Consider the following 24,761-nt stretch of genomic DNA (forward strand, 5'->3'; position numbering starts at 1 on the left):
AAGTAAGCATTCACTTGCCAAATGAAGAGATGTGAATTATTATATTAGCCAAATCTTTACCTGGTAAAAAGAATTGAGTACCAGAAAGGGTGTCACTGTGTAAAACCAAAATCTCACTTCCACGAATTTGATTGCACTTGTGGTAGACACAATATAAATACAACTATTGCTTAGGAGTCTCAATGGTGTATCTGACCCAAGTCCATCTTTGTGTTCCGCAGAGAAGAGATCGAGGTAAAAGTTTCGTTATCCTTCAACATCTATGCCATTTTTTGCTTCCCTGATAAAGTCTAAGAATGTGTATCTTTTCTTTTCCCTGATACAATCAATTTTGTATCAATTTCAACTCTTTGACAGAAAAGGCAAAGGGGGCTTACAGTTCTAGTACTTTTTTTTTTATTTGTACTTGTTCTAATCGATGAAGAATGTATATTCATGATGCTATTCTCCTTTCAATTTCTCGATAGCAGTGATTTGTTGCATTTTTAAATAGGGTAGAATCTTTAATAGAGCTAATTGATCAGTGCGATTCTGCCCTTTGATTTTTACGCCATTTTAGAATTTCACTTGAACAGTAAACCTTTTCTCTTTTATTTTATTTTATGTCTGGTGTTGCAAGTGTTGAATGTGTTGCCTGCAGTTTGCATCTTCCTTCTATATTTAATCCTTAATATCATGCGTGTTTGGTGATCTTATTAATTTTTTTAAAAAAAAATTTCAACTTCCTCTGTATTCTTTGCTTTTAATTGGCATTGGCGTATATGTATGTGTTGTGCTTTGATATTCATATACCTTTAAGCACGATCCCAATTTAATACTAGTCAATTTTAGAGTAGATTTTCTTGAAGGAAATATAGGCCAGGAAACTTTGTTGAATTAAGTCCTCTAATTATTGCTCGGGATCATTTATACTCATCTTTGGTCAAATGCTGCCATAATATTGTTGCCATATTCAGCTATGATTTCTTAACTTCAGTAATAAATTATGTTTATGTGAACTTGAATCTACTTTAGGTTTTAGTAAATTTGACTTCCTTTATCATGTAGATACACAAACAAGTGAAAGGAGAAGTGCTTTAACGGCTGGTTTACTATTAAGGGGATCCACATAGCTGATGAGGTTCAACTTTGAAAGGAGAAGTGCTTCAGATAGGTTGATCTATTTTGTGAAATTTGTTTTAACTTTTTTAGTGACAGTTACTGAAGCAGAAAATATCTATTCCAGGGCGAGCTTCCTAGCAAATTGAAAACAAAGAAATCAAATATTTCGTGGTCAGGCACTGCTTGGACCTGCTCCAACAAACTTAAGCATTATCCTTCCTTTTGCCGAAATGGAACTACAATAACTGTAAGCAATTTATAGCATTAAATCAGTTCCTTGACCTCATAGTTCTTTTCCTTCTACCTGTAATCTCTTAGTTTTCTGCAGGTTAATTCCTTTGCTACGGTCATGGCCAAAGAAGAAAGTCACTACCTAGGTCACTTGGAAGATTTCTATGAGAACAAGAAGGGACAGAAAAAAGTTAGAATGCAGTGGTTTCAATATTTTCAGGAAGTCTAGTGTGTAATTCCTCAACTCAATGGACACCCTCGAGAGGTATTTATCACGTCTCATGTTCAGGTGATCCATGCCGAGTGTATCGATGATCCTGCTACAGTTTTGACTCCTAGAGATAACGAGAAATATATCTCTCTTGTCCCGAAAAGTTTGTCCTCTGGTGTCTATATGTGCTTTAGGGAATTCAGAAACAACAAGGTCATGCCATTCTCTCTGGGTAAACTGGATGGGAACTGAAATCAAACGACATTTACCATGTTACGCAGTCAACAAAAGTCAAAGGGTCATAAGTTGCATGAAGTAAGAGATATAACCTGTGAAGATCCTTCAAGGCAAGGGCCTAGTAGGAGTAGAAGTGCCAGGAAGGATCCGAAACTGGAGAGTCAGATAAAGCCGAACCAACTTGCCTTAAGTTAAAAATAAAATTGCCAAGCAGAGGACCGGTTGGAATTCAGCTTGTTGAGCCTCAATGTAAGCAGTCTTTTGAAGTTGGTGACAACTTAGATGTTCTTAGCCAGGATAGTGGCATGAGAGGCTGCTGGTTCAGGTGTAAGGTCTTACAGGTATCACAAAAACGTCTGAAAATTCAACACAACGACATCCTGGATTGTGATGATCCTAAGAAGCTCGAGGTACCTCAATAACTGCGACTATAACTTAAAGTTTATCAATAATATTTCTAACTGGACCTTGGAGAACATATATAAAAGTAGAAATTTGAATCTACAGTTAGACCTCTTTATAACAAATATCCTCTATAATAACATTTTACTATGACAACCATGCTTTTTGTGGAACCAATCTTTCATCTTATGATCTATTTTATAGAGAACATTTCACAAGAGCAGGCCAAAAAGTATCGGGATAACGATGTTGTTATAGAGAGTTTGACTGTATTTTACGATCTACTTAAACTTATGTTCTCAAAAGATGGCAATAATATATAGTGACTTGTCCGTTCTCCCTTTACCCTGTTTCCTCATCACCTTTGCTTGATTTATAAGAAGGGTTTTCTTCCTCCAAAGTTGCAGCGTCTGATAAATTGGGCATGAGATACACAGGACGCCTCACGGTTCGGCCTCGGCCTCCTGAGGGTTCTTCTGACCATTCTTTTGAAGTAGGAGCTGCAGTTGATGCTTGGTGGTCTGACGGGTGGTGGGAAGGTGTTGTTGCTGGTTTTAATGTCCGTCAAAGCAGTCATCTTCAGGTTTACTTCCCTGGTAAGATTCATGCTGTCAACACTTGCAAACTCAACCCCCCCCCCCCCCCCCCCCCCCCCTCCCCACCCCAAACACACTAAACTAAATAAATAATGACAGTCCTAAAGAGCACTCGAAACACAAAAAAGTTATTACGTGATATCAAATGTCTTAGCTCAACACTGTCATAAATTTGCCTTCTAACTCAGCAGTGGCAAAAGTTTTCTTCTGGCTAATATTTATCTGGAATTTTGAATGTCCAATGTCGGTCATGGCCTGATGACCAAAGGTGTTTTTTCCTAATAATAGGTGAGAACAGATTGTTGGAGATTCAAAGGAAGAACGTGAAGATTTCAAGAGATTGGATAGATAACAAATGGATTGAAGTTGAGGGAAAGAAAGACATAAAGTCGTTCATAAGCTCGAGTTTACCTGACGTATCCAAGTGCAGTATCAAAGAATCCGGGAACCGCAAAAATCAGATAGCTCCCAAGCTTGTGGCACCTGAAGACAAAAAATGGCGGGACTTCTAAACACTCAGCGGAGAAGCAAGATACTGATGTGCTTAAACTGAAAAAGCGATGGTGTAATGATTTTCTTGAAGGTAGGAGGTGTAATGATTTTCTTGAAGGTAGGAAGAACTGATTTCGGACAATTCTAGAGGTGACAATGTTGGCGTCTAGGAGTCGGCAACTTTTTTGATAATGGTGAAAATGCTTTTGGCATTGTGGGTAAATATTTTGACTTATAAGTATGTCACGACCCAACCCCGTAGGCCGTGACTGGCGCCCTACTTGGGCACCCTGACATACCTATCCATATTTGATCATACACAAATAGCATATATGACCATAATTACTATATGCCGTCTCAAACTATATCAAACTGTTCAAACACATCTCAACGCAACCGTATGCGGATATATATGTATAGATGTCAAAAAGCCGGCAAGGCTATCAAATATGTCAAAAGCCGACAAGGCTGTCAAATGGCACAACGGCCCAAAACGCATATACAAATGCACGCCGACAAGGCTGCCACAACATATACAAAATGCACGCCGATGAGGCTGCCATAACGAATAGAGTCATGCAAACACATCCGTACAGAAGTAGGCACACACACCCACAAATACGTCTACAGACCTCTAAACAGACAAACCGAATCATATGGCGGGACAGGGCCCCGCCGTGCCCCTGAACAAATACATATATACATAGCGAACGAATATATACCAAAATGTGTGCTCTGAAATGAGAAGAGCACTCCAAACAGCAGAAGAGGGTGTCCTAAATGGGTAGATCACCAAACTGTGCGTCTGTACCTGCGGGCATGAAACGCAGCCCCCCCGAAGAAAGGGGGTCAGTACGAAATATGTACTGAGTATGCAAAGTAGAATATACAGAAAGCAAATCTGAGACATAAACGAAATGGAAGTACCAAACATAAGTACCAATCCAACATATCAAAATGTTTACTTTCAAAATATAAGTCATGCATAAGGTACAGAAGAATATGGTCGCCCACCCGTCGATGGCGCCATAACACAGCATAACACCAGAAAGTTTCAAATCTCCGTATCCCCGTCACATATCACATCACAACATAACGCCATACACAACATAACACCAAATATATGTGGAACCCGACCCTCATTTGCGAGTAGCTCGGAGAACCATAAACACAGCATAACTTCGGAGTATATCAAAGTGCGCACGATAACAGAACCGGCCCGGGAACCGGTGAAAGATATAACAAAACGCACGAGCAGAGTCATGAGTAACCATATGCATAAAATCATTATCATAGACTCAAATATAAGTAAATGACCATACTTGAAATTCGAAATGATAATCATACCAAATTCTTTCAAAAGTCGTCCGAATTACATAAAGAAAAGTCGCGGGACCCACGGACGGGCATTGACCCGAATCGAGCCCGCCTATGAAAAATATACTCATTATATGCCATATAAACTTCTACAAAAATATTGAAGCAATCCGAGCCTTTCGGTGAAAGATATGGCGTTCACAAATTACGAAATTCTTTAAAGTGAAACCTTTTTATGCAAAGTTCGGAAAGCGATTATTTCAAAGACATAATGGTTCATATTTCATCAAATCATACATAAGAGTGCCAAGGAATATTTATAAGGCTCATAACATGCTCGGATTTCGAATCTTAGAAGTTTCCTCAAGGTTTATAATCTAGCCTATTGAAAACTAAGGCATGCCAAAAGAAAGAAGGGTTGCGCTTTACATACCTCGTACGCGCTCCAAGTTTGCCCAACTAAAATTAATCCCAACCTACGCCTCGGGCTCCCCAAGGCCTATGAATACGCCAACGAATATCAAACATTAGCCATAGGTACTTAAGTAATTTATTCCAACTAATTCTAAATTCTACAGAAAATTCGGCAGCACTTCCCCTGTAAATAGGCTAACCCGAGAATTTAACTCGCTCAAAATCAGCAACAACAACCACAATAACCAACCTAGCAACATCGATAATCAATTCGAAAGGCAAAATAACATTAATAGCTCTTTTTTACACCATACGACAACTTTCCAAATATTCAATTCAACGGTTTACCTCAAAGCCAACATCAACACTTATACATTCAAATACTAACCCAAACCCATACTAACAACATCCAAGAACATTCTAAACAATTCACATAATATTTCCAACAATCCACAATTTTTCCATCTATGGCCGAAAACAGCCCCCTAGCGTAGAGCAGCCCCCTTTTCACTTCTTATACCGTATTTCATGCAATCTTTTCAGCAAATTTAATGAAATACTGCAGCAGCTACACCACAACTACATCATCTATCCATATGCAAGTAAACCACATTATTATCATTATAATCCTTATAACAACCCACAACAAATTTAACTCCAACTCTAACCATTAAATTCCTTCATTCTCATCACATAATCCATGATAACAACAACAATAATCATATGAGCATAATCATACCCTTAATCCTTTCAATTCAGCAAGGATAACAACATGTCCATAAAACAACACAACTTTAAATTTAACCATTTAATTCCTCCATAATGCTACTAAAATCAATTCATCATTCTTACTCAAAACACCCCCCCCCCCCCCCTTACACGGCTCAATTTATAATTCAACATCAACATACATAACCCGTTTGTATTCAACACACATCTACCAAGCTATACAAGTCTAAACTACCTCCAAAACATGTAGAAAAGAATTAAATCTTACCTTAGAGACAAGCTCTAATTTTTCACCATGAAATGTCTTCAAGAAAGCCATGGCTACCATGAGCTCCATCTTTTTCCTCCTCTTAATCTTCAAATCTCTCCAATTAATTGTGTAGAAGGGGGCAAAAATGGGCTGGCCGTGAACAGTGGCGCGTGAACAGTAGCGCCGCCGTGAATAGTGCGACGTGAACAGTACGCCGCCCGTGAATAGTAGCCCCGCCGTGAACAGTGGCCGGAACAATACCCGCGATCTTCTCTCTCTCTCTAGGCTTGAGAGCCCCTCTCTCTAAGACCTAATTTGCAAGACTAATTTGTGGTATAAGTGATGACTTAGTCTTCCACTTATGCTTATATATTTTATCTTTACAAAGTGGACATGTGTCAATTTTTCATGACATGTGTCCATCTTTATTCAAGTCCAACCAAATCTCGCCACGTGTCGTAGGGCCCACTTTTTGATAATTAGATTAATTAATCACTAATCCCCACTTAATAATCTAATCATGGTAAATTAATCCCAACTTTCCATTAATATTTTTACACTAAGTAAAATTCATAAGCAATTCATTTTCTAATAGAGACCGGAAATTAAAGATTTCTGTTTCGTGCCCGAAAATGATCCCGTCTTTAACTTGAGTCGATTCTCTTGCGAATAACTCGACGTATAAAATTACGGGGTATAACAAAGTAACTCTCAACGTTGCCCAATTTGCCTTTGTAAATATACAGGTCTTTGACAACAAAACATGGAAAAGGCAACTTATAGAACTCGGGGACTATAGGCAAGTACGTCTTTTTAGTATATGTGTTTTAGTTGGCCTAGAAAAGAGTTTGAGTGGTGCACTGGTTTGAGCATGTGTCCTAACTCTTGAGGTTGAGGGTCTGAAGCTTGCCTGATGTCCTTTGTTGCGTCTTTATGGGATTACATTGGGTATATTGTTATTGTTGTATATTGGCCCAGAAGTTGGTATGCTCTTGTATTGTACTCTCTCTCTTATCGGATATTTATAAAAGTTGTAGCTTTATAAAAGTTTCCTTTGAGTATGTGTTTGCTATGGTGCTTGTACTCTCCAAAAATGTTGTCTCACCCATTTTTCAGTCTCCTTTTCTTAAAAAAACTATTAATACCACTTTTTTATTTTAGAAGATGAGCAAAATGTTCTTAGAATTTAATCGACTCGTTTTTTCTTGGTATACTTACTCTATTACTTCTGAAAATGCAGATAAGTATTTTACATTTGAATCGATTGTTGTAAACAACACCAAACTGTAAATTTTATTTTCCATATTGACAAAAGGCTCTTACATTTTTACCATTATCTTGATTGTTTTGTTTGTAAATTAGTTGGTTCATCTAATGGCTGGAATTGTATCTTTTGACTTTGTCGCTTGTAATTTAAATTACAGAAAAAGGCCACAATTGTCCATGTACTCTGTCGAGGGGCACTTTTTCCCTCCGTCAATAGTTGGCCTGTTTTTTGCCCTTGTCATCATCAAAAGGTGACATTTTTGCCCTTTCAACTAGCCATGGCTATGACACCAATGCTTGCCTTCCTGGTTTCTATTTGCATAGCCTGTATCTGGGAATACATAACAATACCATCTTATAACATTTTCATGTAGCCAAATTACCTCTATTTTATATCTAACTAGTAAATTTACCCACGCGCGATTGTGAGAGATGTCAGTGAATTTACAAAAAAATAAAAAATCAGTAGACCACTTACAAACTTAAATATTATCCCGCTTTTCTGAGACCGGAAATTTATAAACAACATAGATTTGAGTTAATTCATGAACTTGTTTTTTTCTAGAGTATATTGAAGGCTTCACTTATGTAATATATAGTTAATCATTGTTTACAAATGAAGAGTATTTAACTTTATCTACAAAGAAAGATTCAAGGAGGATTAGAAAACATCTTGTCTATGCCCAACCATTACATGTTAATTTCTTCACTTCAGAAAAACTTTTCTTTTGCGTTATACTTCTTCCTTTCTTCATCTTCATTTTCCCACCATTTTGTTACGTCATTAAGAATATTGCTTTTGTTTCAATTTATGTGATATATTTTGGATTTTGAGAATCAAAAATTTTCTATAGCGATTTTTTCATGTGTTATTAAATTATTTTAAATTATCAATTATGATGACTTATAATACTTTTTATAAGTAATTTCAAGTATGTAAATTTCAATCTGAGAGCCAATTTTTAAATTTTGACGGTAAATTTAGACATGAAATCTTTAAGTTTTTTAAAATAAAATTTACATATTTGAAAACTACATAAAAAGTACTATATGTCATCATAATTGATAATTTAAAATATTTTTAAAAACATATGAAAAAATTGCGGTAGAAAAATTTCTCTGACTCTCAAAATTCAAAATGTATCACATAAATTGAGACGGAAGCAGTATTCTTAAGGATGTACCAGAATGGTGGGAAAGTGAAGATGAAGAAAGGAAGATGTATAAAGCGTAAGAATAGTTTTTCGAAAGTGAAGAAATTAACTTGTAATGATAGCGGTACCTTATGCATTTTAGTTAGCAAATAGAAACATCTAACATGACAAAATAAAAGAGTAACGATGTATAAGAAACCTGACACCACCACATTCTAACCGAGTCATAAACATAATAACTCAACAATGAGGAAGGAAATAGTTCCCAAGATATATCTTCTTGGCACCATTAAAATGACAAAATTTTGTGCGGAGATCAGACCAAAATAGCACTAACTATTTAATCACATATGCTTTATAGTAGTGCAAAATTGATGAATCATAATCATAGCACATGAAGGACAAAGTAGCGGAAACAACATATATATAGCTATTAATATGAACTAATTTATTAGTTTAATTAGAGAATTAAAATAGTTAGTGGTCTTTCCAAATTCCATCTTGCAGTTATAAAAGAGCACACGATTGGGAAACTAATGAGAGTAAATTGTAAGGGATGAGTGACTTTCGGTAGTAATGATTCTAATTTATTATTACAATAAAATGAATTAAAATATGAGAGAAAAATAAAAAAAATTGAGAAAAAAAGATAAAAGCAATTCTAGACCATAGAGAGGTATCACATCACTTTGTCTATGCCTAGCTTTATAATATTTATAGATGCATGTTTGATGTGTATGAGTAGGAGACTGACAATAACTCCTTCTATGTTTAAATTTAGCAAGAAAGTGCGTTTCATAGTAAAAGTAATCAATTACAGTAACTTCTTTTCTAGTAGACGATGAACAGTAAGACGATTAGTCAATAGCCAATAGCTTGGTACAATAGCCGCAACTCGCGATCGCAAGGATATACTACACGACCATTTTCATAGACTGCTAGTCTTTCCTGTACCTCTTAAATCCTATCTCCCAATCGCTGCCTGTCCTCGTTTTTTTTTTTTTTTTTAATCTATAACACAAGCTGCAAGAGACATAATTTTCAAATAACATATATTCAACACAACTTTTAGTATCATATAAGGATATATTGCATGTAAGAATGTCGACATATGAGGCTTACGATGATAGAAACTTCGAGGCTGCACGTGTAAACTGAAAAAGTTTTTCAAAATTTTAAGTTTGTGAGAAGTGAATATGAGAAGAGAGAACAGTAAAGGAACAGAATATTTCTGCATGGTAATTTATAGGTATAATGACTATAATTTGTAACTAATGTAGAAGCAAATTAATAGTAGCAACAAAGATTCTGATGTGCCAATTATAAGCCTTATCTTACGCTTTCAGTTACTAATTCTTAATTATTTTCCAGAAAATTAGTAAGTCTTTATTGGTATATATAATAGTTATGGTGATTATTTTCAATTTTGTAACTGGTGTAAAGTTTTTAATACTCAAAATTTTAATAGGCAAGTAAATATACAAAGTGGAAGAAAAAGAAAGGAAAAATGACACAAAAGGAGATAAAAGAAAAAATAGATTTTCTGGCTTTAGAAGCATGCCACATCACCTTTACTTCAATAGAGTCCTTGTATTTACAGAACTTGAAAAAGATAATCTTTGAGAAGTCATTCCGTTTCACGAACAAATGATTCAGTTTAACACCTCCAAATATTACAAACTGACTCAACACTTCCCCACATCCAAGTTAGAACTGCATTAATATGTCTTTTGAAAATGTAAGTAGACATGCATGTGAAATTAAAGGTTACCAAAAAATAAAAAATAAAATGCTAATCTAAGGAATAAAAGCTACAAACCTCTCGTGTCAAATTTAATGATTAAAAAGAGCATGAGCACAAAATTGTTTTTGCAGTGGCTTGACCCTAGGCATGTATACTCTCCTGTTAAAACCAATCCATAAATATCGAAAATTGGATTGGATGAACTTGTTTTTTAGTCAAACAATCCATGAACATGAACCTCCGGCCATTGTTAGGATTTGAATCCCAAATCCGACCTTTGTAAGCAGGTTCCCAGGAAAGATTGGAGGGTCACAGCTGGACCACTTTAATACCAACCTCCTTAGACAGAATCTACTTACGTCGTGATGTAAGCGAAGAATAAATAGCACACACAGATTTATAGTGGTTCACCCTCAATGTGAGAGCTACGTCCACGTTGCTGCTGCAGATCTTATTAAAGAAGAAATATTACAAGTGTTTACAACACTCAACCTCACAACCCCAATTCCAATTTCACTCAAGAATTTTTTTACTAAAAATTCTCTCAAAAAACCTTCTCTTACTTAGACCTTTCACTAAGAGTATTTCTCTTAGATTTTTCTCTCTTTGGGATGTGTTGTCTTCTTCAATTTTGGTGTGTATTCAAATGATAGAAGACTTCCCTATTTATAGGGATGAGATGAACCTATTGATGTCATTAGTGACTCAAGCAAGCACTTGACAATTTGCCAAAGACAAGGAAGATGTTTTCTTCCTCAAAACAAGGGAAGTGTTTTCTTCCTCAAAACAAGGGAAGTGTTTTCTTCCCTAAAATAAGAGGATGGACCCAACAAATCTCCCACTTGAAGGCTAATTTTAATTAGTCTTCACACTTTGATCGATGCAGCAGCTTTTTCCTAGTTTCATACTTCGTGCAGGCCAACTGAAGCTGAACATAGCTTCAGTTTGTCTATCGTCACTGCCTTTGTCAGCATGTCTGCTGGATTCTGACTCCCTGCGATCTTCTCAAGCACTAACGCTCCATCTTCCAAAGCTGATCTAATGAAATGGTAGCGGAGTTGTATATGCTTCGTTCGAGCATGGTAGACCGGGTTCTTTGCCAAATGAATGGCGCTTTGGCTATCACAATATAGCCCACTTCCCTCATGGTCTTGATCCAATTCCCGCAGAAAATATTGTAGTCACATCATTTCCTTTGTGGCCTCCGTCACAGCAACGTACTCAGCCTCACAACTAGAGAAAGCTAATATCTTTTGCAACTTGGAAACCCAAGAGATTGCAGTACCTCCGAAGGTGTAAACATACCCGGATGTGCTCTTTCTGCTATCAACATCACCACCGTTGTCAGCATCAACATACCCTTGCAATCCTGTTTCTGATTTTCGGAAATACAGAGCTGAACTCGAGCTGCCTTTCAGATATATGAATATCCACTTCACAGCCTCTCAGTGTTGCTTTCCCGGATTGCTCATAAATCGGCTGACAACTCCCACTGCATGTGCAATGTCTGGCCTTGTACATATCATTGCATACATAAGACTACCGATTGCAGATGCATAAGGTATCTTGTCCATCTGCTTCTTCTCATCCTCGGTTGTCGACGACTGATCCTTTGACAACCGAAAGTGTCCAGCCAAGGGAGTGCTGACTGGCTTGGCATCATGCATGTTGAACCTTTTGATAACTTTCCTCACACGTTCTTCTTGTGAGAGTTAGATGTCTTCTTTCTGTTGAAATCCCTTTGCAACCAGCCTTGCTTTATAACGCTTGCTTCCATTGGGTTCTTCCTTTATCCGATAAACCCATTTGTTTTGCAATGCCCTCTTATCCTTTGGCAACTCAGCTAAATCCCATGTATGATTTGCGGATAGTGAATCCATCTCATCCTTCATTGCCAGCTCCCACTTAGTCGATTCATCGACTTGCATTGCTTCTTCATAACATTCCGGCTCCCCTCTATCAGTGAGTAGAATGTAGTTGAGGGATGGAGAGTACCTGTAAATCGGCTTCCTGATCTTGGATGATCTACGCAGTTCTGTGATTGGCGTCTGTTTATTTGTTTCAGAATCAGCACTTTCATCAGCACCTTCTCGGATTGTTTGTTCCTCTGCCTCGGCTGTACCTGGCTGCGGCTCAGGTATCGGGAAGTCCCTCAAATCGACTATTTCTGCTTCCTTGTCCTGACATTCTGAATTTTTTTGCAACTTGTCTTTGTACAGTACCTCTTCGTTGAAGACAACATTCCTGCTTCGGATGATCTTCCGATTTTGTTCATCCCAAAATTGGTAACCACGCTCGGTATCACCATAGCCAATAAAGTAACACTTCTTTGATTTTGGATCAAGCTTGCTTCTAGCTGTATCATCATTATGAACATATGATAAGCAGCCGAACACTTTCAGAAATGAAAGATTTACCTTCTTGCCACTCCAGACTTCTTCTGGAATTCTGAAATTCAAGGGAACTGACGGTCCTCGGTTAATTAAGAAGGTCGCAGTATTGACTGCATCTGCCCAGAATGTCTTGGGCAGTCCAGAGTGTATTCTCATACTCCGAGCACGCTCGTTCAATGTTCGGTTCATTCTTTCGGCTATTCATTTTGTTGCGGCGTTCCAGGAATAGTCTTTATCATCTTGATCCCATTATCAGCACAGTACCGTTTGAAATCACCATCGGTGTATTCTCCGCCGTTGTCGGACCTCAAACACTTCAACTTGAGGTTTGTTTCATTCTCGACCATGGCTTTCCATCTTTTGAATACACTAAACACATCGGATTTATTTTTCATAAAATAAACCCATACCTTCCTGGTTGAATCATCAATGAAGGTCACGTAGTAGTGTGATCCTCCAAGAGAGGGGACAGTGGTAGGTCCCCACACGTCTGTGTGCACCAATTCCAGCTTCTCGACCTTCAACTCCCTGCCTGCATTTGAGAAGCTTACTCGCTTTTGTTTTCCGAGAATGCAGCTCTCACACGTATGAAGGTCCACCGTCTTCAGCTCCGGAATTAAGCCATTTGTCACCAATAGCTGCATCCCCTTCTGGCTGATATGCCCCAGCCGACAATGCCACAAATCTGTCTTCTTTGTGTTGTCAACCACAGCAACAGTATCACGACAGCTAGTCGTCATGTAGAGAGTTTCAATCTTCTTTCCTCGGCCAACTACCATAGCACCTTTCGCCACCTTCCAAGACCCATTACCAAAGTTGAGATCATATCCCTCATCATCAAGCTGACCTACTGAGATCAGGTTTCGCATCAGCTTTGGAACATGTCTAACTTTTGTAATCTTCCACGAGGATCCATTTGACATCTTCAAATTAATGTCTCCCGTGCCAACAACGTCTAGCGGCTCTCCATCGGCTAAATAAACTTTGCCGAGATTCCCAGCCACGTAGTTTGTCATTATATCATGATGTGGGTGGTATGAAAGGACGCTCCTGAGTCAAGCACCCAAGAGTCTATCGGGCTGTCAACTGATAGCAACAACGCATCGCCAATGTCTTCCGTAGCAGCGTTGATTCCATCCCCCCTTGTTGTTCTCCTTCTTTGGCGCCCTGCAGTTCTTCTTGAGGTGACCTGGTTTTCCACAGTTCCAACACTCAAGTGTTCGTCCGGGTCTGGATTGACCCCTGCCATTCCTTGACTTCGATCTGCCCCTATTTCAGTTGTAGTTTCTGTCATAATTTCTGCTTCTGTTTTCAACATTAAAAGCAGAACTCGTCGATGCCTCTCCAGAATCTGTCCTGCGCACCTCCTCAGCAAGGATATGATCCCTAACATCGTTAAACTTTAATTTGTCACTGCCGACAGAATTACTAACCGCTACTCTCATTGGCTCCCAGCTATTTGGTAGGGATGCCAACAAGATTAGAGCTTGCACTTCATCATCGAAATCAATTTTTACCGATGACAATTGATTTACAATGGTATTGAATTCATTTACGTGTGCAGCAACATGAGCATTTTCCATCATCTTTAGATGAAATAGTTTCTTCATGAGAAATACCTTATTATTTGCCGAAGGTTTGTCATACATGTCAGACAATACCTTCATCATATCTGCGGTGGTCTTCTCCTTTGCCACGTTGTGAGCAACGTTCTTCGACAGCGTCAGCCGAATGACTCCCAGAACTTGTCTGTCGAGGAGATCCCAATCTGCTTGCTTCATCTCCTCTGGTTTCGGACTCAGAGGTTCATGAAGCTTTCTGCCATATAAATAATCTTCAATTTGCATTCTCCAGAACGCAAAATCTGTACCATCGAATTTACCGATGTCGTGCGTCGTACCATCTTCGCCTCCCATCGTTTCTAAATCACAACACAACCTATTGCTCTGATACCAGTTGTTCGAATTTGAATCCCAAATCCGACCTTTGTAAGCAGGTTCTCAGGAAAGATTGGAGGGTCACAGCTGGATCACTTAAATACCAACCTCCTTAGACAGAACCTACTTATATCGTGATGTAAGCGAAGAATAAATAGCACACACAGATTTATAGTGGTTCACCCTCAATGTGAGAGCTACGTCCACGTTGCTGATGCAGATCTTATTAAAGAAGAAATATTACAAGTGTTTACAACACTCAACCTCACAACCCCAATCCCAATTTCACTCAAGAATTTTTTTACTAAAAATTCTCTCAAAAAACCTTCTCTTACTTAGACCTTTCACTAAGAGTATTTCTCTTAGATTTTTCTCTCTTTGGGATGTGTTGTCTTCTTCAATTTTGGTGTGTATTCAAATGATAGAAGACTTCCCTATTTATAGGGATGAGATGAACCTATTGATGTCATTAGTGACTCAAGCAAGCACTTGACAATTTGCCAAAGACAAGGAAGATGTTTTCTTCCTCAAAACAAGGGAAGTGTTTTCTTCCTCAAAACAAGGGAAGTGTTTTCTTCCCTAAAATAAGGGGATGGACCCAACAGCCATTAACCTCTCCATATAAATATGTTTATCAACTTTTACGTTAGAAGATAGATAATGATGTGGAATAAGTTCCATTAAACAAAATATGCAGTAACAGATCTTAGTGGTTTTCAATTAGGAATATGAAAGATTTGCATTATACTAATTGAGGCTATTTAGGCTTTATTTCACATATTTCAATTGCTACTACGTGGCCTTTATTGCAAATGGATATTTACTTGATGAGACTTTTGTTAATCCATTTAATTAATAGATTATGTAGAGGAATGAGAGAAAAATGTCAAAAAAAGGAGAAAAACAAATAAATAGCATTCTAGGCCACAGAGAGGTGCCACATCACCTTGTCTATGCCTAGCTTTGTATTATATATAGATTAGATTCACACATATTTACACTAAAACATATAGCATATTTCTACCTTCCAAATATGTCAAACACTTTTAACATTATAAATCTAAACGATTCGTCAAGTAGCACATCTTTATATCCGTGAATTAGGAGATTAACGCAAACACAAGTTTACATTAGGACTACTTCCACTTCCGAGTATATTGGGTCAATGGCTCAAAATAAATATGGTGAATAATCTATCAAAGGACATGTAGTAACATCTATTCATTATAAAATATGACAACCCCATTTTATGGTGATTAATGTTTCTGTATACGGTAAACACCGGATGCGAGGCAAACCGGTGGAGTGAGGGGACCGACTGATCTGCCTTCTTCGTCATTGGAACGACCAAGCCCGGTGACCCGAGCATTCGTGACCGTTGGTACGAATTGATCGTGGCCGTTGGTCCGTTTGACCGGGGCCGTTGGTCCGAATTGATCGTGGCCGCTGGTCCGTTTGATCATAGCCGTTGGTCCGAATTGATCGTGGCCGCTGGTCCATTTGATCATAGCCGTTAGTCCGTTTGATCGTGGCCGTTAGTCCGGGAAATCGTGGCCGTTAGTCCGGGAAATCGTGGCCGTTAGTCTGGGAGATCCTGGCCGTTGGTCCGTTTTGGTCATGACCGTTGATCCGGGAGATCCGTTACGCGGTTGCCACGCGTCGATAGCGTCCTGCCATGGTCAACCACCAACCATGCGTGCGTCAGATCGTACGGTCAACCTAATCCCACCAAATCTGCTCAGAGCTGTCCTTTTTATTATTATTCTAATCATTTGTGTGGGAAGAGGCCAATAGAGGCATCACTATAAATAGAGCACATCCCCCTCCTTTGTACGGATTGACTCATTTACTTTCCAAGAACATTTATAATAAAATAGCTCATATACACAATCTCTCTCCCTCAATATCTGATCCGGCCAAGGCCATTTGTTTCCATTTATATTGTGCTTCTTCCATTAAGTATTGAACATAGCTTCTAAATGTTCATGTCCATAGCAAATCGAGCAAATTATCGTTATTAGCCGTTTTATTACTAAATACTCACACGTTTATTTTTCACTATCAAACATATATCAAGATCCAAGCACATATCCTATACCCATCCACAAATTTAATTGATTATCTGAATCCGCGGTAAACAGTTTGGCGCCCACCGTGGGGCCAGGATAATAGTGGTCTTTGATCTTGATCTCTATCTTACCCATCAAAATCAGAAACATCTGCTGTCCGTCTCTGAAAAAACAGACCAAATGGCTAACAGTGGGCAATCTGGTCACGTCAACAACAACGAGATCGTGGCCGAAAATGAAGGCAGCGGGCCACGAGGATTGCCAAACCCCACTGACCCTTTAAATACTAACAATTCAATTACTTTGTCCGGGACACAAGTCCGGAAAGAACCGGATACCCCGAATGATAATATTGACTTGCGTTTAATTTTTGAAATGTTGCAGGAACAGAGAGCGGTGATTGCCGAACAGGGAATCGCAATAGCCCAGCTGCAGAACGAAGGAGATAAAACGACCCCGGAAAAGACGAAGAGTGTTGCTGAACCCAGAAGAGATGAGGCACGGATGGTTGAAAGCAATGGCTCCGGAGCTGGTCCATCCACCGAGGTTCTGAGAATGCTCGAAACGTTGGCAAAGCAGGTGGACTCGACCGAAAAAGGGTGGAGACATACAACTCTCGGGTGGATCAAATCCCGGGGGCTCCGCCTATCTTGAAAGGGCCGGATTCAAAGAGGTACATCCAAAGGCCTTTTCCTCCGAGTGCAGCTCCGAAATTGATCCCGAAGAGGTTCAAAATGCCGGATATCCAAAAATATGACGGCACAACGGACCCTCACGAACACGTGACCTCATACGCCTGTGCTATAAAAGGCAATGATATGGAAGATGATGAAATCGAATCCGTGTTGCTGAAAAAGTTCGGGGAAACTCTGTCAAAAGGAGCATTGATTTGGTACGATCATCTGCCCGAGCATTCAATCACTTCTTTCGAAATGCTCGCCGATGCCTTCATAAAAGCACACGCCGGAGCCAAAAAGGTGCAGGCTCGAAAGGCGGATATTTTCCGTGTAGCCCAAAGAGACGAGGAGCTATTGCGTGAATTTGTCAACCGGTTCCAAAGGGAACGAATGGAGCTCCCCCCGGTTCCGGAGGAATGGGCCGCACAAGCTTTCACAAAGGGGCTCAATGTTCAGAGCTCGACGGCTTCGTTCAAATTAAAGGAAAGCTTACTGGAATACGAGGCTGTGACCTGGGCGGATGTCCATAACCGATACGAGTCAAAAATTCGGATAGAGGATGACCAACTCGAGCTTCCCCCGGGGCCCGTAAAAATGAACAAAAGCTCGGAGAGATCACGAAAGAGTTACGAACCGGAGGCCGGACCATCGAGGGAAAGGTATCGGCCATACTCTCGAAAACCAAGCTTCAGGTCGGAAAAATCAAGGGATGGCCCCAGTCATTTCTCCGGGTGGGGGTGATAAACGGCCGAGTCCCCGGTTCAGGTATACCACCGAGGAGTCAAACGAGGAGGCCACGGCTGTGAAACTCGATCTCACTGATGAACTTCGCGAAAACGCGTTGGTCCGTATTGCAACCCAGAAGTAGAGAATGGAAAGGTACTACAATCGGAGAGCCAATTTTTGACATTTCTAAGTTGGGGACTTGGTGCTTCGAAAAGATACCTTGAGCACCAAGAATCCCAACGGAGGAAAACTGGGTCCGAACTGAGAAAGACCGTACAAGATAACCGAGGTAACGGGCAAAGGATCGTATCAACTGGAATCCGTGGACGGGCAGCGATTGTGCAACAACCGGAACGTGGCTCATTTGAAGGGATATTACTGCTAAGGTATGGACACCTCATGTTACCTTTTTCTTTTTGCAGGAAGTCAAGTACCGGATAAAGTTAGGATCTAGGTCTGAAACGCGTGTTGCACTCTTTTCCTTAGTACGATTTTGTCTCAAAATGGGTTTTTCGACAAGGTTTTTAATGAGGCAACAAATACAACGTTCTACTTAACAAAAATAAGGACAAATGGTCGGGAACTCGGGGTCACGGCCTACGAGTGGGGACTTGATAGCGCTCGCCTGATCTTGCAGCTCGGATAAACACTAGGGGACTTATACCCACATCGAGGTTTACCCCGGTTAGTGGAAAACGGAGGAGCTCAACAAATCAAGACCGGACCTTCTGCATTAGGTTTCGGTGTAAGGACCAAACAATCAAAATGAATTGTGTCCCCTCAATATTTGCTACGGCAAAATCAAGACCGGACCTTCTGCATTAGATTTCGGTGTCAGGACCAAACGATCATAATGAATCGTGTCCCATTTAGCATTTGCTACGGCAAAACTAAGGCCCGGTCACCGGCCATAGCCTTCGATGTAAGGACCAAACGATCATAATGAATCGTGTCCCATTTAGCATTTGCTACGGCAAAACTAAGGCCCGGTCACCGGCCATAGCCTTCGATGTAAGGACCAAACGATCGTAACGAATCGTGTCCCGTTGTATATTTGCTACAACAAAGGCAGAAGGAATTAAAATTCTCATATGTACAAACGTTTTGCAAACGCAAAGTTATCAAAAGCTGGTATAACAAAATCTTGGGTGTCTTTCTATTAAAAGGACTTCGCCCCGATGGTAACCGCCATATTCCAGCACTGCCCCACTCACATACTCTATATCGAGGATTGTGCCCGAAATTCGACAAAGGCGACAAGGTCACAATGACCCAAGCCAAAGCTCGCCAAATTCCCCCAAAACGGGGACTGCTACATCAAAAACTTTGCCAAGGTTGAAAAAATACCGACCCTAAAGAAAATGCCTATCGTAATTCGGAGACATCTGAACTTATGAAGCATCGGATAAGTCCCACGGGCACGGTGAATTAACGACTATGAGTCGATCTGTCCTAAAACGGACCAACGATCATGACAAAAATAATGGCAAACATTCAAAACGAAGAAATAAGAAGGTAACGACGAGCTGACAGGGCCACCGGTTTCGGAAGTTATCCACTCCCCGTTAGTCCGTTTGATCGTGGTCGTTAGTCCGGGAAATCGTGGCCATTAGTCCGGGAAATCGTGGCCGTTAGTCTGGGAGATCCTGGTTGTTGGTCCGTTTTGGTCATGACTGTTGATCCGGGAGATCCGTTACGCGGTTGCCACGCGTCGATAGCGTCCTGTCATGGTCAACCACCAACCATGCGTGCGTCAGATCGTACGGCCAACCTAATCCCACCAAATCTGCTCAGAGCTGTCCTTTTTATTATTATTCTAATCATTTGTATGGGAAGAGGCCCATAGAGGCATCACTATAAATAGAGCACATCCCCCTCCTTTGTAAGGGTTGGCTCCTTTACTTTCCAAGAACATTTATAATAAAATAGCTCATATACACAATCTCTCTCCCTCAATATCTGATCCGGCCAAGGCCATTTGTTTCCATTTATATTGTGCTTCTTCCATTAAGTATTGAACATAGCTTCTAAATGTTCATGTCCATAGCAAATCGAGCAAATTATCGTTATTAGCCGTTTTATTACTAAATACTCACACGCTTATTTTTCACTATCAAACATATATCAAGATCCAAGCACATATCCTATACCCATCCACAAATTTAATTGATTATCCGAATCCGGGGTAAACAGTTTCAGTATTAGCAGACTTCTATTGATTCCTTCAGCTCGTTGATAATCTTATCTCGATTTTCTTTTTTATTTTTATTTTTTTAAATAAAAAAGGTCCTCAATTGGGATAAGTACAAGCAAGGGGCTAGGCCTTACCTTACTAGTCCTAATGAGGTAACAAATCTCTCCTCATGAACAAACATGGAGAAAATAAGAGCTAGAGAGAATTAAGTATTCTATGATCATCACAGAGTTTGTAATGTACTCTATGATGATATTATAAATAAGGATACTTAAATAATGCAAAAATATAAAAAACTAAGAAGAAAGTTGAGTTATTAACCTCAATCTTTCTTTTACAAATGTATGAATTAAAAAGAATAGATTGCCCGTCTATAGTAACTTGAAGTATTTTCCTCTCGTCTTTTTCAAATTTGTCCAACAACACTTGATAGTTCATCACTTCTTATTGAATTTATTGGATCTAGTTGAAGCTATTAACACTGTCATATGATTTTGCTTTGCCAATCGCATCGATAGGTGACTTGGAATAAACTCCCCAGTCACCTTATTTTGTCTCATAGAGATGTTTGTTACCTTCGTTGAGATTTTTTCAATCGCCTCCATCAATTTTCTCAATTCTGTATATGATGCAGCTGCTACCTTTAACTATGAAAAAGGAGAAAATTTAAAGGAAAAACTAACAATCCAAAATTGGATAATATTGATATATTGATACTGATAAGAAGGACGATTACAACTATATGTAATGGTGCCACTACCTGACACTTGTACTATATTCTTCCACCTGTCCAATAATTCCTAACAATTTGGCAGGGACTAGATTGCAACAACTTGAAATAAATAGAGGGACTAATGTGTAATAACACAACTGAAAATATAAAGACTAGGTGGGCTAAATCGTAATACTAAAGGACTTATTTAATAGGCCCATTCCAACTAACTCAACGAATGCGTATTACTCCCAAAGCCTACGGTACTTCCTTCTCCAGCATAGCATTCACTTCTCCATTTCTAGTCGCATCGTATTTACTAAGATTCAAACGTTTTTGTTTTTGTTTATTCTTCATCATCATCTCCCCTTCTCTGTGATCTACGACTTTTGGGAACATGAACAGATTGCTCCGGGGAAACATATGCAACAGTGTTTTAAAAGGCAATTTCAGGACTCGCCTCGGAGCGAAGCACTAACAAAACGCCTCGGGGCTCACGTGCGGGGCTTAGTTCCTGTGAGGCTTACGCCTTAAGCGCGCGACTGTACGTCCTAAACGCGCCTAACACCCAACGCTCGGGGCTCGCCCAACCGTTCTTACACAAATTATATGTTAAATTCTTTAATTAAAATCGTTGACCATCATAATTCTATAACAAATAAATGGTACTTAATAGTTTTTTATCTATAGAAATAAGAAGATTGAGTGTAACTCAATTAACAAGTCGTAGTATTGCATATTTACTATTTGAGAACATCGTAAGGGTGAATATCACTTAATATTTCTTTTAAAAATACACAGCCGAACTGTACATTTTCACTTGTCATTGATCTTTTGTCCTATTTATCAAAATTATCATATGTTATTATTTCGCTATTTGAAAGTAAATTTAATTTTATTCATGAAGGAATTACATTTTAATTATAATACTAATAAAATTTATTGATATAAAATGAATAGTATGATAGCAATATTGTTTTAAGAAATTGTGATTTTTTCATTGTTTGAAAGTTAAGATGTTAGAGTTGATTTGTATTCCATAATAGCTTTTATTTCATTAACTTATTTATATTTATAAAATTATGTTATATATAATTACAAGTTGTAAGCAAGGGTAGCTTAGGGTGAGGCTAGCAAAGCTTTGGTTTACACCCTCAAACTTTTGAAGCCCCGAACATTTTTACCGATGAATTTTATGGTTTAAGTTTCTCTTAGATAATATTGAAGATTGTAAAAAGAAGTACAAAATATATATAACAAAACAAATAAAAAACACTATCTACGTTTTAAGAGCAATATTTTAAAGCTTTGAACTAAACTACTCAAATCTTCATATTATTAAATAAAGTTTTTATAATGACATCCTAGGTAATGTCTTTATAACACATAGCTAATATCTTATTGACTTGAATTAATCCTCACTAATATAAATACTAATGTTACTATATATCATTTACTTACAGTTTCCTTTTATTTTTATGTAATTTTACCTAATTAAAAAATATTTATTGTAATTATAATATTTTATGAAATACTAAAAATAAATACCCATGAGGCTTACGGCCTGTGCCTTGGGTTTTACGCCTCGCCGAGGCAAATGTAAAACGCCCCGCCTTACGCCCCCTCCCCTTTTAAAACACTAATGTGGAACATTTTTATCAAGAAAATCCCCAATTTCCTCATTGAGATCGATATCATCAATGGTATGGTAACTGCCCAACGGAAGATTACAAAAATTTTCACCAAAACCATCACTTGGTAAATCAAGGCCTTCGAGATCCAAGAGATTGTCAAGGTCAACAACATCCTTTTTATCAGAATTCTTACCAGAAACTTTCTTAACAGCATCGTTCTTACCAGCAACATCAATCAATTTCTTACCAGCAACTTCAGCAACGTCAACCAAATTCTTACCAGCAATTTTCTTACCAACAACTTGAACCAATTTCTCAACATCAACTTTCTCAACAACAACTTTCTCACCAACAACTTGAACCAATTTCTCACCATCAACTTTCTCAACAGCAATTTTCTTACCATCAACTTCAACAAATTCCTCACCAGCAACTTTCTTACCATCAACTTCAACAAATCTCTTACCATTGAACCAATTTCTCACCATCTACGCCCTTTAGTGATATTCTCAAACTTAATGGAACGCTCCAGGGCTGGATCATTAGATGCCTCTACAACATTGAAATCTTGTGATTTATCTCGAAAATTAGTATTGCTCTCTACATTTCCTACACTAGGAATGTCATCGATGCTGCCAGATGGGAAATCATCGAAACTATCTGCAGGACCAAAAATATCACTGGCAACCCCTTCCTTAGCATCAACTTAAACCCCTTCCTTAGCGGGAGCAACTTCTTCAACCGCAACACCTTTTACCCTTTAAAGATATTAGGGTTTAAATCTATATCTATGTATATTAATATAACTCATATGGAATATAGTTTAGTAAAAAAGGTACCTTATATTCTTCAATTTTTGTACAATCCATGCATATCCATCAGTGCGTGAAATCTTATCATGCTCAATTGTAACCTTTACTGCATTAGAGTGCGAAGATCATTAATGTTTCTATCTGAAAAGAAACATTACTACTAGTATTAAACAAAGAAGTTGGGTTTGTTGCCATTGCATTAACCCTTCTAATTGTGTTATCTCTGTGGTGTGGGCCTAGGGTTATGACGAAATTAATGTACAGATTGTTTGTGACGTAGTCCCTTATTATGAACATTGTCTAAACGACTGGATATGACTAATAACATGTTGATTAAACTGGACTTGGCTTGATTGACTACCCGTATTGAGTGGCATATTCATCCCTTACACCGTCATTGGATTATGGTTGACATGATCCTTCTATACATGTGATATTTATATTGAGAGCATGGCGTGTTCATATCCATACATCCATTCATTCATTCATATTATTCATATGCATAGCATTGATAACTGAGGTATTGAGTTCGGCTTGAGGAGTCGGACCGGAGGATATGACACTAGTTATGGAAAGAGATGATGATGATTATGAAAAGCCGGTATCCATGATCCGGTGAGTCATTCCGGAGCGGATAGGTATATGGACCTCATGAGTCCCCCACGGGTCATATGAACAGCTACTGAAGCAGCGTGTGTGTACCAGGTATTGTGGCCACTGCATTATTCATATCATACTGCATTGCATTCATACTCATATTGACTTGGACTCGTGATACAAATATATGATTGACCTTACTATGTCCCTAAAGGACTTGACTGTTGAGTGGCTTGCTAGGGTGTTTGTACTCATGACTTGTAGTGAAACCCTAACTGCATAAGTGATACGGTGAGAACTAGACGTCTGCTGGGCTTGACTTGATTATGTGACTGAGTATACTCGACCTAAACGAACGAATAGTACACGGGAACAATTACTTAGAGTTAAGGACTGGGAATCGCTTAATTGTAGATAGAAAGATTGTGACGAACTATTATATGCGCTTCTTGCTAATACTTATGTGTTCTGTCTGGGTATTGGGAAAGGACTGTGACTTAGGTATAATTGAAACCTTTCTGGAAAAATCCTTGAATTAGAATGACTATAAGCTAAATTAACGTACTGAGCTAGTAAGCGGTTCCTCAAAGCAGGAACCTAGGGTAAAATCCGACTTAGACACCGGGGTAGGATAACTTAGTATTTATGCCTATTGCGTGATTTCTGTCGTTATCGTCCTATGATGTTTACTGGGTGCTTTGTGTATACTCATGCTACATTTGCTGCATCTTTTACGTGGATGCGTGTATACAGGTCATTCCAGGTTGCAGCTTAAGGTACGGGAGAGTAAGGTGGACTATATCCTTTTAGTAGCCTTGGTCTCCATCAAGTCAGGTTGTCACTATCATCTGGGGCGGCGTAGTTAT

The 24,761-nt window shown here is 38.9% G+C and overlaps 2 long non-coding RNA genes across 3 annotated transcripts; one reads left to right on the forward strand and one right to left on the reverse strand.

Annotated features, from left to right (window-relative positions):
• On the forward strand, positions 1 to 3,532 carry LOC132615757 (uncharacterized). Of its 2 annotated transcripts, XR_009572820.1 has the most exons (6): positions 1 to 234; positions 1,048 to 1,153; positions 1,226 to 1,348; positions 1,430 to 2,190; positions 2,584 to 2,778; positions 3,067 to 3,532. It is a non-coding gene; the product is annotated as an uncharacterized LOC132615757 (long non-coding RNA). The 2 variants fall into 2 exon arrangements; XR_009572819.1 differs by having other exon boundaries at positions 4 to 234; positions 1,048 to 1,348.
• A 125-nt stretch (positions 3,533 to 3,657) lies between these two features.
• LOC132615759 (uncharacterized) lies at positions 3,658 to 6,273 on the reverse strand. Its single transcript, XR_009572821.1, has 3 exons — positions 5,999 to 6,273; positions 5,021 to 5,086; positions 3,658 to 4,081 (listed from the first exon to the last, which is right to left on the reverse strand). It is a non-coding gene; the product is annotated as an uncharacterized LOC132615759 (long non-coding RNA).
• Positions 6,274 to 24,761: the final 18,488 nt, after the last annotated feature.

Source organism: Lycium barbarum, chromosome 10 (genome assembly GCF_019175385.1).
Source record: "Lycium barbarum isolate Lr01 chromosome 10, ASM1917538v2, whole genome shotgun sequence".
Classification (NCBI taxonomy): Eukaryota; Viridiplantae; Streptophyta; class Magnoliopsida; order Solanales; family Solanaceae; genus Lycium; species Lycium barbarum.